Consider the following 19,368-nt stretch of genomic DNA (forward strand, 5'->3'; position numbering starts at 1 on the left):
TATATGTGAAAGGCAAATTTCTAGAATATTGGACAATATTTTTATGACTCTGAGGTAAGAGTGGATTTCTAGAAATAAGACATTGAAAACAATGAGAAATCCAACTATACTAAAATTAGGAATTTCTATTCATCAAGAGACACCAAAAAGAGACTCAAAAGACAAGCCAAAGGCAGCTCTGGTACTTCATGCCTGTAATTCCAGCACTTTGGGAGGCAGAGGTGGAAGGATCACTTGAGGCTTGGAGTTCAAGTTCCAGGCTGCAGTGAGTTATGACTGCACTCCAGACTGGATGACAGAGCAAGACCCTGTCTCCAAAAAAAAAAAAAAAAAAAAAAAAAAAAAGACAAGCCAAAGCCATGAACTCGGAGAAGACTGAAACTCCTAATACTGACAAAGGGAGAGAACTACAAGTCAGTAAGAAAAAGACTGAAGAATCAATGGAAAAGTCGACAAAAGACAGGAACAGACGCTCCATGTTTCTGGAAGAGGAAACACTAATGGATAATAAATATACAAAAATATGCTCAAATCATTAGGAATCAGGGAAATGCAAATTGAAATCAAAATACCATTTTACACCCACAAAATTGGCAAAACTAGGTGTGAGTGAACATGTGGCACGATGGGAACTCATATGCTGCTGGTGGGAGTATCAACTGGTACAATCACTTCAGAAACTATTAGGCATCATCTTTTGAAGCTAAACATATGTGAAGTCCATGATCCAGCAATTTCACTCATTACCAGATGAGAAGGGTAAGTTACTTATCTTCCTATGCCTCTGCTCCCTCATCTGAAAAATGAGCATTGTAATAACACCAACTCATAGGGTTGCTCTTAGTGGCCATATATATAAAAGCACTGAGAACACTGCCTGGCCCATTATAAGTTCCTTATATACTAGACAATATTTGCACTGTTCTCATCAGAACCCAAGTGTACACTGTCAGAGGAGGAGACAAATCTTTAAATTCACACAATCAAAAGCTATCCGGCAATGAAAGTCAATGAACTAAGCTTAAGCTGCAGAAGACTACCTACAATGTTGTACATCAAATTCAAAACCAAGCAAAAATAAATGGTTAATTGTGCAGGAAAATATATATATAGAGTAAAACTTAAAAGAAGAGGATGAAACCTAAATAGAGGCTGGGATATTTGAAGGAAACAAGGCAAGGATGTCTAGTGCATGGCAAATGAAGACAGCTGTAAGATGTGAGGTCAGGCTGGGCATGGAGGCTCACGCCTGTAATCTCAGCACTTTGGGAGGCCAAGGCAAGTGGATCATCTTAAGTCAGGAGTTCGAGAGAGCCTAGCCAACATGGTGAAACCCCATCTCTACAAAAAATACAAAAATTAGCTGGGTGTAGTGGCGGGTGCCTGTAGTCCCAGCTACTCGGGAGGCTGAGGCATGAGAATCGCTTGAACCCGACAGGCAGAGGTTACAGTGAGCCAAGATCATGCCACTGCACTCCAGCCTGGGCAACAGAGTGAGACTCTGTCTCAAAAATAAAAATAAAAATAAGATAAAATAAAATAACAATAATAATAAATGTGAGGTCAGAAGCAAACGGAGGCTGGACCATGCAGTAGGGACCTTTATTTTGTTTATGATGGAAAGCCACCGAAGAATTATAAACAAGGGAGTGATAGAAAATGATTTGTGCAAGATCACCCTGCTGCTAGGTGAATAATGGACAAAGAAAGGGGAGGGTGGAAACAGGAAAACCAGTTAGGAGGCTGTGACGTAGCCCAGGACAGACAGGAAGAAGTTTGTTCTGAAGTAGTAGTAAAGCTGGATTTCAGTGTGGAACTCAAGAACACTGATACAACTGACAGGTCTTGCTGATGATTAACTGAATGTGGGGTACGGGGCAAATAGAAAACTCCAAGATGTTTCTGGACTTTTGGCTTGAGCAACAGGGTGGACAGATGGTGGTGCTGTTTAATGAGACAAAGGAGACTGGCAGAAGTTTTGGGGTGAATAGGGTAGAAAAGTCAGGACATGCAAGTTTGAGACGTCTTAAATATCCGAGCAGAAAACTGAAGTACTATTAGGCCAGCAGATTATAAGTTTTGATCTCAAGGGAAAGATCAGCCTAGAGAGACAGATTTAGGAGTTGAGGCATAGAAATGGTATTCAAAGCAATGGGACTGGCTGAGATCTTCCAGAGGAGAGTTGAGGTAGAAAGGAGAATAGGCCAAGAATGGGACCCTGGGTATTCCAAGGCTTAGAAGTCTGGCAGAGGAGAAGCGTTCAGCAAAGGAAACTGAGGAGCTGCCGATGAGGGAGGAAAACCGGAAAGACGTGCCTTCACAACTTAGAGAAGAAAGTGGTCGAGAAGATGTGTCAGATGCTGCCGAGGAGTGGAATAAGCTGAGGACAGAAAACTCATCACCGGATCTGGCAGAATGAAGACTACTGGTGACTACAATACTAGACATTTCAGTGGAGCAGGAAAAACATTTGACTAAAGGATCTTTCCTTCTTAGGAAGATAATCAGTTGCAGATGAAAGTGAGGACAGAGGCCAAGATTTCAAGCTGCAACAAAGGGCATGCTGTACAGCAGAAGGAACCAGCACCTGCAGCTTGGTCTCCACACTGGCCAGCAGTGAGGCCACCAACTCCATTTCTAGCACAGCTTGTTAAGATGTTGGGACCACATGTTCTCCTCTAAGATCTCTTGTGGTTCTGAGGATTCCCGGTTAAGAGAAAAGTGAAGTTTCACCTGAGAATATAGAGAAGAGATATGAAGGGGGACCTGAATGTAATGTCAACAAACTATAAACAATGTCTTAAAACTGTTATTTAAAAAAAATTTTAGAAGGCCAGGTGTGGTGGCTCACACCTGTAAATTCCTGCACTTTGGGAGGCCGAGGCAGGAGGATCACTTGAGCTCAGGGGTTCAAGACCAGCCTGGGCAACATAACGAGACTTCGTCTTTACCAAAATATATATATATACATATTAAGAGACAGTGATCTCACTATGTTGCCCAGGCTGGATATGAACTCCTGGGCTCAAAGGATTCTCCTGCCTCAGCCTCCCCAGCAGCTGGGACTATACTCACAAATGAAAATATATATTTTTAAATAGATCTGGTGTCACTCTAGAACTACATACAAGAAAAATGACATAGCACACAAATGCCCAGAAAGGTTCAATTATGTCCTACCGTATCATTACCCCAGGGTCACTGTGCTGTTTTTGAAATCATATAGATCAGGAGTTGATCTGTATCATCTCTGTAACAAGACTTGAGTGATGAAATGAAAAACGCACATGTAAAAAATCTTTAACTCTGCAGAGTTCGAAAGCTGCACAACATCAATGACTAAATAAGAATATTTTTGCTCCTTTTCCCAATTATGGAGGCATTACATCCAGATTCTGCCACTTCCCATGAACTGAAGAGCCAGGACAGGAAACACCAACTTGTGATTTCACTCTTTCCTTTCTTACTTGCATTCTCTCCTCACTTGACTCCTCTCCCACAAAGTTCAGCTTCTGACAGTATTACAATGCTTAAACAGAATAAGAAAACTGCAATTTGGACTCAAGATGTCTTTATCTACAAAGACAATTAACATTTTAAAAACTAGGTCACGGAAGCCGGAACAACTTGCTATTTTACCTTTAAATGGTACATTTTAAAGCATTGTATAACCAGCTGAGGTTTTCTGACCAGAGATAATTCCATCTTTCTCTGATCTCTCTATCTATCCCACCTCAAGGCAAGACCTATATTTTGCTTCAGAAACAAACAGCTGCATTCAGAGACAGAAAACAAAATAATCCTTAGACATTCCTGATAAAGGACTTCACAGACAGAAAATACCATTATCTTACTGTTTGAAACCAGAAGACTTTGATTCAAATAACAATACACATCACATCATAGCTACCTACTCAAAGATCTTCCACCTTGAAAAGAATAATTCTGGGATATGAATGAGCATCTTTAAGTCCACTGTTGAGACCCCAATACAGGAAATACAAATTTTAGACCTAAGATTTGAATAATCGTCTAGCTTTGCATCAGAAATGTTAGCAGCAATACAAAAACAAACTAACTATGGTCTCCAGGTAATTATAAATGTTGGGTGTGACTGAGATACTGGGATAGGAGAGCATCAGGTCAGACTGCCAATAACTTTTTTTTTTTTTTGGAGACAGGGTCTCACTCTGTCGCCCAGGCTGAAGTGCAGTGGAACGATCTCAGCTCACTGCAACCTCTGCCCACCTCATTCCAGCAGTTCTCTCACCTTAGCCTCCCTGAGTAGCTAAGACTACATGCATGCACCACCACACCCAACTAATTTCTGTATTGTTTGGTAGAGATGGTGTTTCACCATGTTGGCCAAGCTGGTCTCAAACTCCTGATCTCAAGTGATCCAACCACCTCGATCTCCCAAGGTTCTGGGATTACAGGTATGAGCCACCACACCCGGCCACCAATAACTACTTTTAAGGAGAACTTACTTGTATCACTTTTAGATTTCTAGTTTTTCTCCAGTGGTAAATTTAATAACCATACTCAGTCTTCAAATTTTCCAAATAAAAAGGGTCATTTTATTACACCCATCAGGATTGTTGATATCTAAAATGGTATCTTTGACTTCTCCAACCCCACATTTACTGCGGATAAAATTTTAACATTGCTTACTTGGTTTCACATAATAGACACATTAGTCTTAGCAAATATATTTTTGCATATGTACATAAAATAATTTTCTTATTGACAACTTCAAATTATGCCTTATTTTCATCTCCTAAAGCTGCCACAACAAATTACCACAAACTTGGTGGTTTAAAACAACAATAATTTATTCTCTCATAGCTCTGGAGGCCAGAAGAGCAACACCAAGGTGCAGGCAGGGCTGTGTGGCCTGTAAAGGCTCTAAGGCAGCATCCTGCCTGGTCCCTTCCAGCCCCTAGTGGCTGCTGGGAATCCTGGGCATTCTTGGCCCTGTCACTGCAACCTTGGCCTCTGTCTTCACATAGCCTTTCTCCTGTTTCTGTATCTTAAAACTCTCTCTCCATCCTCTTATAAGAACATCGGGCCAGGCGCAGTGGCTCAGGCCTATAATCCCAGCACTTTGGGAGGCCGAAGCGGGCAGATCACCTAAGATCAGGAGTTCTAGACCAGCCTGGTCAACATGGAGAAACCCTGTCTCTACTAAAAATACAAAAATTAGCCTGGCCTGGTGGTGGGTGCCTGTAATCCCAGCTACTGGGAAGGCTGCGGGAGGAGAATCATTTGAACCTGAGAGGCAGAGGTTGCAGTGAGCTGAGATCGCAAAACTGCACTCCAGCCTGGGTGACAGAGACTGTCTCAAAACAACAACAAAAAAACATCAGTCATTAGATTTCAGGTCTATCCTCAATCCAAGATGATCTCATCTTCAAAGACTCTCGATCCAAATAAGGTCACCTTCCTAAGTACCAGGGGTTAGGGCTGGAACATAACTTTTTGAGGGTCAATATTCAACCCATGACACCAATTAATATCCATCAGGCTGGGCTTCTAAAATAATGTGTGCTTGCCTCTCATAGCAATCATCACATTCCTCTTGGAATCCAACCTGATTGTGGAAAAGCTTTTATTTATAGGAAGTCAATAGTGAATCTCTTGAGGCTGTGAATGCTCACTCTCTGATTTATCTGTTTTGCAAATCAGAGTAAGGGTTTTTTCCGTAGGAAAATAAAAAAGTAGCCAATTGAATTTCTACTTACTTTTCTGGCTGAGATTTCAAGTGGGAATTTATTCATTGTCCCAATGAAATTAGAGTAATAGGATCATTTTTTATTACCAACAATATAGACATTCTTATCTTTTACTTGAGTTTTAAACCACAGATTTATTCACTTTTTTCCCCAATTGCCCAGGAAGAAATTATTTTTCCAGTTAGCTAGGGGGAACTAAGATTCCCCCTGCTCAAGTTACAGTCTCCTGTGGGCAAGTTATAACTAGCTCTACTTCAGTTTCCTTTCTCCACTCTAGTGCCTTCTTTATTTTTATTTGGTGTTTTTATTTTTGTTTTAGAGAGAGATTCTTGCTCTGTCCCTTGGGCTGTAGTACAGTAGTGTGATCTCAGCTCACTGCCGCTTTGAACTCCTGGGCTCTGACGATCCTAACCCCCTTAGCCTCCTGAGTAGCTGAAATGACAGGTGCATGCCACCACGCGGCTAATTTTTTTCTAGTGCCTTTAAGATATCTGCCAGGTTATGCAAATTACATATTTGTATATGTCTGTTTATCCCCTGTAGCACTTCTTGCCTGCCAGCACCACTCATTAGTGCTATATATATATATATATATATTCTCTATTTCAGAGGCAAATGAAATTTCTTTAAACCTTGGCCATACACACAGAGAGAATAACAGCAACAACACATACACTTACCTCTGACTTGCCTATTCTAGATGCTCTACATATATTAGCATCCTTTATCTTCACTAAGTGAGGGGTACTATTAGCCACATCTTACAGATGAGCAAACTGAGAGAGATGAACAGAGATTAAAAAACAGTGGGACCCGAATATGAACCCAGGTAGGTGGCTTCAGAGTCCATGTTCTTAACCACAATGCAAGCAAGACTGTCTCTGAGGGATGTGCCCAGATGCTTACACTGCTCTATTAGTGGTGAAGTGACAGATGAGTTTTTAAAAAATGCTTTTTGGTCAGGTGCGGTGGCTCACACCTATAATCCCAGCACTTTGGGAGGCCGAGGCAAGAGGATCGCTTGAGGCTAGGAGTTCAAGACCAGCCTGGGCAACATAGTGAGATGTCATCCCCACCCTCACTCCCCTGCCAAAAAAAAAAAAAAAAATCAGCCAGGCATGGTGGCACATGTCTGTAGTCCCATGGTGGCACAGCCTGGAGGCTGAGGTGGGAGAATCATTTGAGCCCAGGAGATTTGAGGATGCAGTGAGTCATGCTGGGGCTACCATACTCCATCCTGGCCGAGGGACCACATCTCAAAAAAAAAAAAAAAAAGCTTTTCTATATATCCCACATTTCCTATAAAGATCATGTATTAAATTTTTTTAATGAGGAAAATATTTTTTAAACAACACTTTCACAATTTGTGGGGGTATAACATCATAATGGCAAACATATAACACTATAAGTCAGATACTGCTATGTGCAATGTATATAATTTAATCCTAAAACAATTATAATCTTTATTTTATATTTGAGAAAACTGAGGTGCAGAACAGTTCAGTAGCTTACCTGAGGTCATGGAGCTAGTAGGTGTCAGCCAGGATCTAGCACCAATCTGTGTTAACTAGGTTAGGCTGCCTAAATTAGATATAAAACTTTGGTGCCAAACTCCAATTTGAATTATAGTCACACTGCACAAATGTGTTGAAGGACAGAGAACACGTCCAATCTTACTTGAATCCACCTCCTAGCACAGTAGTTTAAAAGAAAACAGGAAATGTGTAGCTTATTTAATTAAACTATAACCTTTACCAATCAATATAAATATACTAAGGGGAGAAAATAAATCTGCTTCACCACACTAAGTATTAAAAAACCCGTGTTTTCATTCTAACAGACTTCTTAATTGGACAGTACTAGCCCAGATTAAAGGGCATTTAAATTACCCCTTTCTAAACAGTGTCACAAATGCAGAATATTTTTTCCCTCTGCCACTGGATGAGCTGGGCATGTTGCCAGATCTTTTTCTAATTAGGTCCTGTGGTTAATTTCTTAATCTGTTAGCGTTTCCTTACAGTTTGTTAAATGTGAAGATAGTTGCACTTTTCCCACTGTTTCTGTGAAAGCGGAGTAATCTTCCATATCAGTCTCATCAGGGTAGATTGATAAACATTAAACAGCTGCCATCCAGACGAAGGTTTCTTTGCAATTCTTTTGTTCTTAGAATATACCTCATTTGGAATAAGACTACCATGTTCAGTTTGGACCAACCAGAATCAGCCCCTGAGCTAGGGAGAGGCTCCACTTGTGACATGACTACATTTGTTTTCACCTTTTTCATTGCTTGTTAAAAGATCAATTGACTTTCTGATAGGAAATATGGCAATTTACTGTACAGGGCTTTATTTTTGTTCCTTCCCCCCTCATATATGGAAATTATGTTTTTGTTTTCAGTGTTTTAACTGGTAACTTTTGTAACTTTAAATGTTTTAAGTATATTTTTGTTTCTGGTTCCTCTAATGCCACTACCTTTAGTTTTTCTCCTCCTGGCTAAAAGTTGAAAAATAATGAATAGCATTTATTTATCATTATATAAATACTGTGATTGTAACCCTACAAATCTAAGTATAGTCGTTCCTCGGTGCCAACTGGGGATTGGATCCAGGAACCCCAGGGTTACTAAAATCTGAGATGCTCAAGTACTGTATGTAAAATGGCATAGTATTTGCATACAACCTATCATAGTTAGTAATAATAGTGGTATTATTTGAAAATATTATATACAGTATAGGATAAAGCAAATAAGTAGTTTCGTTAAATATAAGTTCACAACATACGTCAGTTTTAAAGGTAGCTGTGGAACTAGCGCATCATTCTAAAAACAGGTGCATAAAGGGAAAGGGCCAAGCCCTTCATCACTTTTGGCTTGCTGAATCACTCTACTCATGGCTATATAACAGCTGCTGCAACTCCTGTCATCACATCCTCAACCACACACCAACATCCAGAGGCAGAAAATAAGGACTTTCTTTTCTTTTTTAAAATATAATTTGTATTTGTATCAACATATCAGGTGGGTAGACATTTTTAAAAAACCAAACAGTTGTACTAAAAGGCTTGATCAACAAAGAAAAGTCTCCTCCTTCATCCTGAAGCCATCCTCACAGGGTTAACAAGAATTCTGGAGAGAAATATAGTCATAAATAAGCACTAATTAGGCTGCACTTTGGCCCATTTCCTGGTAAGTGGAAGTCACACCGCACTAGATACCATCTGCATCCCCATTGTTCCTCCTGATAGAATTTCTCCTGTTAGAATCATAAGGCTTTTAAAAATTAAGATATTTTTCAGATTCTGAATTTCAGTGGAACAACTGACACAACCAGTTTGAAGACCCTCCACAAAGAACAAATCAGGATGAGAACACAATTTCTTCATCTCCCTGTCCCACGACTTCACCCTGCACTCGTTAGCCAATCACCAATCTCCACACTTCGGCTCACTCCAAAACCCTTAAAATCCCTAGCCCTGAACTCCTGGGGAGATGGATTTTAGGCTTCCTTCCATCTTGTTTCCTTGTTCGGCAGCACTATGATAAAACGCCACGTCTCAGGATATTGATGCCGCGTACTGGGCAACAAATCTATTACGGTTACAATTCCTCCCCACTTCCCAGTGGCAACTAATCCCTTTCAACTCTTTCGGTATTCACCTTTGTATTTCTAAATAACATAATGAATAATCTAAAGACAGATTTAAGCATTCAAATAAAGCTTTTATCTAAGTTTTTCAATTTTAGACATTATCTACTGCATTCCTCCTACATAAAATTAAGATCTAGCTCTCTGACACCATGCAAAGACACACACGCTACCATTCCTTCATCTTCCCAAGAGTTGTGTGGTAATATTTTATTGAACCAATATTCAGTATTTATATGACTATGACTATGTAAATACTATCCGGTTTAGTTATATAGCATGCTATATTTCTTTCCTTATATAGCTTTAAAAATATTTTGGAGATTGCCTTTTTCTTTTGGACTTTTTAATTTTTAAATTTTCCAAGAGAACTAAAAAATTCTTCCCCATACAATTACATTATATAGTCTCTGAGTCTCATTTCTCATAGGAGACATCTCTCCTAGGACCCATCTCTCTCCTAGGACTGGGCCAAGTAAATACTTGTCATCCTGGGACTTTTCCTCGCCAATACCTTGAGTTTTCCCTTGTGAAAAGGGGGTCCTGGGTTGAATCCCTTTTCCTGGATTCCACATCGTCCTTCCTTAGTTTACTCTCTAGTCTTGGAAGATCACATCCTCTAGATACTCTGAGAAAAAGCAGACAGCAGGAAAATATTTTGAGACCCTGAATTTCATTATTATTTTTTTTTTTTGAGATGGAGTCTTGTTCTGTCACCCCAGTTGGAGGGCAGTGGCAGGATCTCGGCTCACTGCAGCTTCTGCCTCCCGGGTTCAAGTGATTCTCCTGACTCAGCCTCCCTCATAGCTGGGATTATAGGCATATACCACCATGCCTGGCTAATTTTTGCATTGGCACGATCTCGGCTCACTGCAACCTCTGCCTCCCGGGTTCAGGCCATTCTCCTGCCTCAGCCTCCCGAGTAGCTGGGACTACAGGTGCCCGCCACCACGCCCGATTAATTTCTTTTTCCTTTTTCTTTTTTTGTATTTTTAGTAGAGACAGGGTTTCACCGTGTTAGGCAGGATGGTCTCGATCTCCTGACCTCATGATCCGCCTGCCTTGGCCTTCCAAAGTGCTGGGATCATAGGCATGAGTCACCGCGCCCGGCCTTAATTTTTGTATTTGTAGTAGGGACGGGGTTTCACTATCTTGGTCAGGCTGGCCTCGAACTCCTGACCTCAGGTGATCCACCTGCCTTGGCCTCCCAAAGTGCTGGGATTATAGGTGTGAGCCACTATGCCCGGCTGAGACCCTGCATTTCTGAAAACATTTTTCACTCTTGATTTGACAGTTTGACTAGGTGTAGAATGACAGACTGAAAATTTTTCCATCAGGCTTTAGATGGCATTAATCTATTATCTTTTAGATCCCAGTGCTATTGCTAAATGGTCTAATGTCACTTGTTTTAGATCAGTTTTATGTGACTTTTCTCTCTGATGCCTTTAAAATCTGTCACCAGTGTCATAAAATTTCGTAACAATGTGTTGAGGGTCTTTTTCATCACTTTTTTCATTCTGGACACTGGGTGAGCTCTTATCCATCCGAGACATTTTTGGGGAAAACCTCATGTTGCTTTTTAAATAATGCCTTGTCCTTCACCTTTCTAGACTCCAACAGTCATATGTTGGACCTCCTAGGTATCCTTTAATTTTCTTTCTTCTTCCACTTATTGTCTGTATCTTTGACCAACTGCTTTACTTTACCCTCTCTGCCATCCAGGTTGGAGTGTGGTGGTGTGGTCATAGCTCACTGCAGCTTAGAACTCCTGGGCTCACGTAATGCTCCCACCTCAGCCACCCAAGTACTTAGGACTAGGGGTGTGCCCCACCACACCTACCTAATTTTTTCTATTTTTGTAGAGATAGGGTATTGCCATATTTCACAGGCTGGTCTTAAAGTCCTGGCCTCAAGTGATCCTTCTGCACTGGCCTCCCAAAGTGTTGGGATTACAGTTGTAAGCCACCATGCCCGGCCTATCTTCCAACTGCTTTACTGCAATCTTTACTTGGTGAGATTTTTCAATTTTCAAGAACATTCTTGAATAGTTCCTTTACATGGCATCCTGCTCTTGTTTCCTTGATGTAACATCTTATCTCTTTGAGGAATTTGTTTTTCAAAGTGCAGGCCGCGCACAGTGGCTCACACCTGTAGTCCCAGCACTTTGGGAGGCCAAAGCCAGTGGATCACTTGAGCTCAGGAGTTCAAGACTAGTCTGGGCAACATGGCAAAACCTTGTCTCTACAAAAAAATACAAGAAAACTAGCCAGGTGTAGTGGTGCGTATCTGTAGTCCCAGTTACTCAGGAGGCTGAGGTGAGAAGACCACTTGAGTCCAGGGGAAGGAGGCTGCAGAGAGCCAAGATTGTGATCATGCCACTGCACTCCAGCCTGGGCAACAGAGCCAGACCCTGTCTCAAAAAACAAAAAAGATACTAAAGAGCTAACTAGAAATTCTACGTGGATGAGCACCTCTTGCTTACTGTGGACCTCACAGTATGTGATGGGATAAGGAAATTCTAAATACCATGTTTGTTTGGTTTTTTTCCCATAGGCTAGTCAATTTCCCCAGAGAAAAATGTGATAATGTCCTGGCTGAGGGGCTTATAAACGAGTGTTCTGGGAGCCAAGGATGGGTCAGTTGCTCTGAGGTAAGTCTTTCAGTGTTTTGGTGGACAGAGATGGTGTCTGTGATAACAAGCCCGACAGCCAGGACAGTAGGAACCAAGACAGGAAGGTAGGTGGAAAGATGTGGCTGAATATGCAGACTTCAACTTGATCTACTATTTTGGGTAAGAAACCTGCCTCCCACCCTCATTTATAACAGGATTTCTCCAGGTTAGGCTTTGACACATATATTCTTTGGGGATGGGGATCTGGGGTGCTAACTCTTCCACATTCACACTCTCAACTCATTTTCCATTTTCAGCCCCAGTGTACATCCTATATTCACAGGTACCTAAAACCTATCTAAGAACATGGCCCACATGTGGCTGAAAACAGGATTGCTTCCTGTTAGCTTCCTCCACTGCAAATACTTAGTGGAGCAGATAAAGTTGAAACCTAAATTACTCATCATATATGTACCTACATTTCAGTTTTCAAAATTTTGTAGGGAAAAATTCTGGCCCACTGCGATCTCCTCTCCCGATCTCTTCAAGAAAATTCCTTTACTGTCATTTTAGTGAGGTTGGGGAGGGAGAAAATATAATCTATCCCATTTCTCCATCTTTTCTAAAAGTCCCTCCTGACCCTGAAGACATCTGTTCACTTGTCATTGGTCACAACTTGGTAACATGTACCATCCCACGTAATTGAGGGGAGACAAAATGATCAAACAAAGCAAAATGACCAGAACTTGGGGTCAGAACATTCTTCCTAGAAGAACATCACCACAAAGAGGAATCTGATACCTGAAAAAGAAAGAAGTTCTGGGAAAGAGAATAAGCAACCTAAAGTATAATCATCACTTAGTGAGTGAACACTGAACAGCTGCCTTTATTAAACCATGGAAAGATGTTTTTAAAAATCAACTTTAGGCTGGGCGCAGTGGCTCACGCCTGTAATCCCAGCACTTTGAGAGACCAAGATGGGAGGATCACTTAAGGCCAGGAGTTCGAGACCAGCCTGGCCAACATAGTGAAACCCCATCTCTACTAAAAACACAAAAATTAGCTGGGCGTGGTGGTGCGTGCCTGTAATCCCAGCTGCGGGAGGCAGGAGAATCGCTTGAACCCAGGGGGCAGAGGTTGCAGTGAGCCCAGATCACACACCAATGCACTCCACCCTGGGGGATAGAGTGAGACTCTGTCTTAAACAAACAAACAAACAAAAATATATATACACACACACACATAAAATTTAAAAAAAGAAGAAACAACTTTGTGGAGGATATAATTTACAGACAATAAAATTTACATACAACATACCAGTGTAAACACCCCCACAATAAAGATGCAAAAGCATTTTCATCGCCCATGAAAGTTCCTTTACGCCTCTTTGCAATCTTCCCTCCACCCAAGCCCCAGGCAACCACTCCTCTGTTTTCTTGTCACTATCCACTGGTTTGCACCTTTGAGATTTTTGTGTGAATATACAGCATGTACACCTCTGGGTCTGGTTTCTTTCACAAAGCATGTTTTTGAGCCAGATTCATGCTGTCTAGAGCTCCTTTTTCCTGCTAAGAGCTCTCACTGGACTGGGACAGCACAGTTTGTTCATACATTCGCCTGATGAGTCCCTGGATTGTTTCCAGCCTTTGGCCATCATGCATAACGTTGCTATGAACACTCATTAAGAAGCCTCTGCCTTTTCATTCCTCTCACATAAAAATCTAGGCATGGAATTACTGTATCCTTGGGTAACTGCTGTTTAACTTTAAAACAAAGTACTGTTTTCTAAACTAGCCCTACTTTACATTCTCAACAGAAGATATGAAAGTTCTGCTTGTGCCACACACTTGCCAACACCTGGCACTATCAGTCTCTTAAATTTTAGCCGTATGTAGAGGGTAAAGAGTGGTAGTTCATTATGGCTGGAAATTGCTTTTCTCTGATGATTAATAATGTGAGTATTTTATGTAGCTCCTGGCCATTGTTTTGTCTTACCTTGTGAAGCATACTTTGAAATCTTTTGTGCATTTAAAACCTGGGATGATTATTATTGAATTGTAAGAGTTCTTTACAGTCCTTTGTCAGATTCATCTATTGTAAACATTTTATCCCATATTGCACATTTTCTTCACGCCTTTCTGAAGAGCAAACATTTTAATTTTGATAAAGTTCAATTTAGCATTCATTTATTTTATGGTGTGTGCTTTTTGTATCCTACTTAGAAAATCTTTTCACACCCAGAAGGCACATGAACATTTTCCCCTATAATTTTTCCAGAAGCTTTATAGTTTTAACTCTTTTAGGACTTTGGTCCATTTTGAGCTTTCTGGGCAGCATATAAGGTATGGGTTAATGTTCGTTTTCTTCCACACAGATATTTAGCTGCTGTTGTACCATGTGTTGAAAAGATGTTCCTTTCCTCATTGAATTGCCTCAGGACCTTTGCTGCAAATCAATTGTCTGTTTACGTGTGGACCTATTTCTGGATTCCATCTTCTCATTTATGCACATGTCTATTCTTTTGCCAGTATCACAGCCTTGCGGTGCTGTAAAAGTCAGTCCTCAATTTTTGCTGGCTTTGCCAGTTCTAAGTACTCTGCATTCCATACACATTTTAGAACCAGCTTTTCAATTTCTACAAAAAAAATACAGCAGGAGTTTTGATTGAGAATGTACTGCATCTACAGATGAATTTGTAGAAAATTGATTATTTATGATACTGAGATTTCCAATCCACAAGCCTATTTATACTAATATTTTGTAGTTTTCAGTATGTAAGTTTTACATACATTTTGTTAAATTTATCCCTAGTACTTATGTATTTGGATGATATAGCAAGTGGAACACTATACTTACAATTTTTTTTTTCCGGTTATCTGTTTTTCTTGGTATTCTGATCAAAATTTAAATGGTTTTCTTGATATACTGAACTTGTATGCTCTTACAGTAGTGAGATCCTACTGTATCTTGCTAAACTCACTGACCAGTCCTAGTAGCCTTTTTATTTTTATTTTTCAGAGACAGGGTCTTGCTCTGTTCCCAGGCTGGAGGGCAGTGGTGCCACCATAGCTCACTGCAGCTTTGAATTCCCAAGCTCAAGCAACTCTCTTGGCTCAGCCTCTAGAGCAGCTAGGGCTACAGGTGTGCACCACTACAACGAGCTAATTTTTAAAACTTTTTTGCAGAGACGAGATCTCACTATGTTGCCCAGGCTGGTCTTAAATTCCCAGCCTCAAGCAATACTCCTGCCTTGGACTCCCAAAGCACTGGGATTACGGAAGTGAGCCACTGCACCTGGTTCAGTATTTTGAAGCTCTGTTATCAGGGACATATATATTGAAGATTTTTATAGCTCTGTAAGATACTGACCCTTTTATCATTATAAAGTACCCTTCATCTCTAACAATATTCCTCGTCTTAAAATTTATTCATTCAATGTTAACATCACCACTTCAGCTTTCTTACGCATATTCTTTTCATGGTATAATATTTTTCCATCCTTTTACTTTTAACCTGTGTCTCTGTGTTTAAAGTGTGTCTCTTCTAAGCAGGTAAAATATACAAATCTTACAACGGTAACTTTCCATTTGCCCTGCCCCATCTTAGTGCTATTGTTGTCATAATTACACCTATATATACATTATATGTTTAAAAGGTTTTTTATTTTTTAGGTAGAGAAAAGGTCTCACCATGTTGCCCAAGCTGGCCTCAAGCAATCCTCCCACCTTGGCCTTCTAAAGAGCTGAGATTACAGATGTGAGCCACCATGACCAACCTATATGGACATTATAAACCCAGCACTACAGTGTTACAAAATCTTTTTTTTTTTTTTTTTTTTTTTTGAGACGGAGTCTCGCTGTATCGCCCAGGCTGGAGTGCAGTGGCCGGATCTCAGCTCACTGCAAGCTCTGCCTCCCGGGTTTTTACGCCATTCTCCTGCCTCAGCCTCCCGAGTAGCCGGGACTACAGGCGCCCGCCACCTCGCCCGGCTAGTTTTTTGTATTTTTTAGTAGAGACGGGGTTTCACCGTGTTAGCCAGGATGGTCTCGAACTCCTGACCTCGTGATCCGCCCGTCTCGGCCTCCCAAAGTGCTGGGATTACAGGCTTGAGCCACCGCGCCCGGCCCTACAAAATCTTTAAAATCTTGTTTCTTATGTCACCAGCAGGCACAGTGGCACATGCCTGTAGTCTCAGCTACTCAGAAGGCTGAAGCAGGACAATAGCTTGAGACCAGGAGTTCAAGGCTATAGTGCACCATTAATTGTCCTTGTGAATAGCCAATGCACTCAAGCCTGGGCAACACAGTGAGAGCTGCATCTCAAAAAAAAAAAAAAAAAAAAAAAAAGGTCATATGTATCTTAAAGAAATTAGAGAAGGAAAAAAATTCATAGTCTTTTATTTCCAGTGATCTTCATTTCTTCCTGTAGATGAGCTACCACCTGGTATCATTTCCCTTCCTTCTGAAAACTTCTTTTAGTGTAAGTCTGCTGGTGATGAATTCTCTCGATTTTTGTTTTTCTGAAAATGTCTTTAGCCCTCATTTTTGAAAATTGTTTCTCTGGATACTGGATTCTTGGTTGACAGGGTTTTTCTTTCAGTACTTGACTATACTGTTCCAGTGTTTTTTGGCTTCCTTTGTTTCTGATGAAAAGTCAGTCATATTTGTAACACCGATCCCTTTTATGTAATGTGTCACTTTTCTCTGCTTCCCCTCCCCACACAAGTTCAGAGACATAATGCGCTGATGTTGTAACAAGGTTCAGAGGGTGGCACACCTCACACATGTGCATGAACACCCAATCGTCATACTCGTGAGCTGCAAAAGGATCTCCATCTGCTTTTAAGATTTTCTTTTTATCTTTGGTTTCAGCAATTTGACTATGATGTGCCTATGAGTGCTTTTTCTCTGTGCTTAGACTTCATTGAACTTATTGAATCTATAAATTAGTGTTTTCTACCATATTTGAGAAGTTTGGGGATATTATTTTTTCAAATATTGTTTTTTGCCTATTTTTCTCTTCCCTTTCTAGGACTCCAAGTACACTTATATTAGGCTACCTGATATCGTCCTACAAGTCTCTGAGGTTCTACTAACTTTTCTTCAATCTTTGCTCCTCTCTTCATTGGGTGGGATAATTTCTATTGATCTATCTTCAACTGCACAGATTATTGTCTCTGTCATTTCAAAACCGCTGTTGAGCACATCTAGTGAACTTTTTTTTTTTGAGATATGTTGTCAGCCAGGCTGGAGTGCAGTGGCATGATCACAGCTCACTGCAGCCTCGATCTCTTGGGCTCAAGTGATCCTTCCACCTCAGCCTCCCAAGAAGCTGGGACTACAGGCACCTACCATCATGCCTGGCTCATTTTCAAATCGCTTTGTAGAGGTGGGGTCTCACTATGTTGCCAGGGCTGGTCTCAAACTCCTGAGCTCAAGTGATCCTCCTGCCTTGACCTCCCAAGGTTGTGGGATTATAGGTGTAAGCCACTGCACCCGGCCTCCAGTGAGTTTTTATTTCAGCTATTACTTATTTGAGCTCTACAACTTCCATTTGTTTACTTACCATTTCTTCGTTACAATCTGTTCAGTTATTTTTCCTTTAATTTCCTTCCTCACTTAATTTTCCTTTAATTCTTTGATCAAATTTTCCTATAATTCTTTGATCACAGGACAGCAGCTTTGCAGTCTGCCTGCAAAATCCAACACTGTACCCACTTAGACGCTCAGAGTCAGTCTCTATTGATTGCTTTTCTTCCTCAGTATGAGTTAGACTTTCCACTTTATTTACATGTCTAGTAATTGTAGATCGAAAACCTGGCATTGTAGATAAGATGTTATAGCAACTCTGGATTCTACTGTGTTATTCTGAGGACTTTCTTTTTTTATATTCTAGTAGGCAGTTAACTTGCCTAGATTAAAACTGCAAACTGTCTCTCCTATGGTATGGAGCAGCTGCTATCTCTGCTCAGCTCTTACAGTGTCTAGCCTAGCTCCCTGGGGTCTCCCATGCTTCTGTGTAATCTGGCAGACAGCCAAGGATTTAGATTGATCATACTCAGATTTAGGGGCTCATACTCTCCGATTTTTGTGTTCTTGTGATTTCCTCCTAAGTTTTCAGCTGCTTGGGCAATATTAGGGTCTTTCCTCTCAAACCCAAGCCAGTAAGGCTTCAGCTTTCCACAGCTTCGCTGTTCACAGTTTAGGGATATACTGTTTTAAAAAGCATGAACCTCACAGATCTCATATAGTATAGGTCTGTCTTTTAAGGGGAGATTCCTCTCTAGCCTCTGTCTGCTTGCTTTGTTTCACTGGTTGGCTGGTTTTTATTTTTGTTTTTGTTTTGCTGGGCTCCCTGGGATTTCACCTATACATTTAGAGTTTAACAGTCAACCAGGAATTTGGGCAGTTTTCACTTAGATATGGGGCCTCACCCTTTCTGTAGTCCTCTCTTGTTTCCAGGATTCCCCCTGGACTTTCCAGCTTCTCTTCCATTCCTGACTTCTCTTCTTTGGCACCTCTCATCTGTAAGGCTGCAGCTTTTCACTGTCATTTCATTCTACTGAAACCCCACCATGGGTAATGATGCATAACTTCTGGCAAAAAAGTCATAAACTTGCAATTCTTGCTCCTTCTATTATAGTGTTTCAGGAGTCAACTCTCCTCCAGGTTCTAGGGACAGTTTTTGGATGCTTTTAGTTGTTTCTTATATTTTACCCAGATCTTTCAATTGTTATCTGTAGGAGGGTTTATGCAACCACTTCACTCAATCTCCCTTAATGGAAATTTCCTCTAAACCAACAGAAAGTAATTTACTTTGTGGATTTTTAAAAATAATACCTTACTTTTAAAAGCACAGTGCTATACACAAAACATTTAAAAGTAATAAGTTTTCAAGTAATGAACAATAACACTTCAGTGGTAAAGCCCTAACTGTCTTTAGAAATTTATGAGATCAAATATTCCAAATGTTGCATGTGATAAAGTCATATAGCAAAGGTAGAAAGGCTTAAAATGTTTTTTCTGTTTTAGTGAAAAGGAAACGACATAAAAGAATAGTTCAGTTAGATACAGGAATTATGTTCTTAGAAAAAGAATCCATTTCCTGCCTAGAAGTCAGCAAAACCCGGTCTTTTCTATATTTAGCAAATGGAGAAGATGGGAAAAGCTAGAACTCTTTCAGTTTTGTTTTGGTTTTGTTAATCTCAATGGTTATTTTTGGGAGAAAAAGAACGAACGTATGTCAGTGGATCAAATAACTATTATAGATTACTGTATTGGATTCCAACTGCTGTAGAGAGTAATTACTATTTTATATGTCTTTAATAAAGTATAAATATTCACAGATGGTCTGCTGTGTGCAAAGCACTATATGATAGGAA

At 40.5% G+C, this 19,368-nt stretch overlaps 1 protein-coding gene and 1 non-coding gene across 2 annotated transcripts in view; both read right to left on the reverse strand.

Annotated features, from left to right (window-relative positions):
* Positions 1-19,368, reverse strand: part of PACS1 (phosphofurin acidic cluster sorting protein 1) — a 165,105-nt gene that overhangs the window by 73,959 nt on the left and 71,778 nt on the right. The gene's annotated exons all lie outside the window — the stretch shown is intronic.
* Positions 16,712-16,816, reverse strand: LOC119624653 (small nucleolar RNA U13). Its single transcript, XR_005240806.1, has one exon. It is a non-coding gene; the product is annotated as a small nucleolar RNA U13 (small nucleolar RNA).

Source organism: Chlorocebus sabaeus, chromosome 1 (genome assembly GCF_047675955.1).
Source record: "Chlorocebus sabaeus isolate Y175 chromosome 1, mChlSab1.0.hap1, whole genome shotgun sequence".
Lineage (NCBI taxonomy): Eukaryota > Metazoa > Chordata > Mammalia > Primates > Cercopithecidae > Chlorocebus > Chlorocebus sabaeus.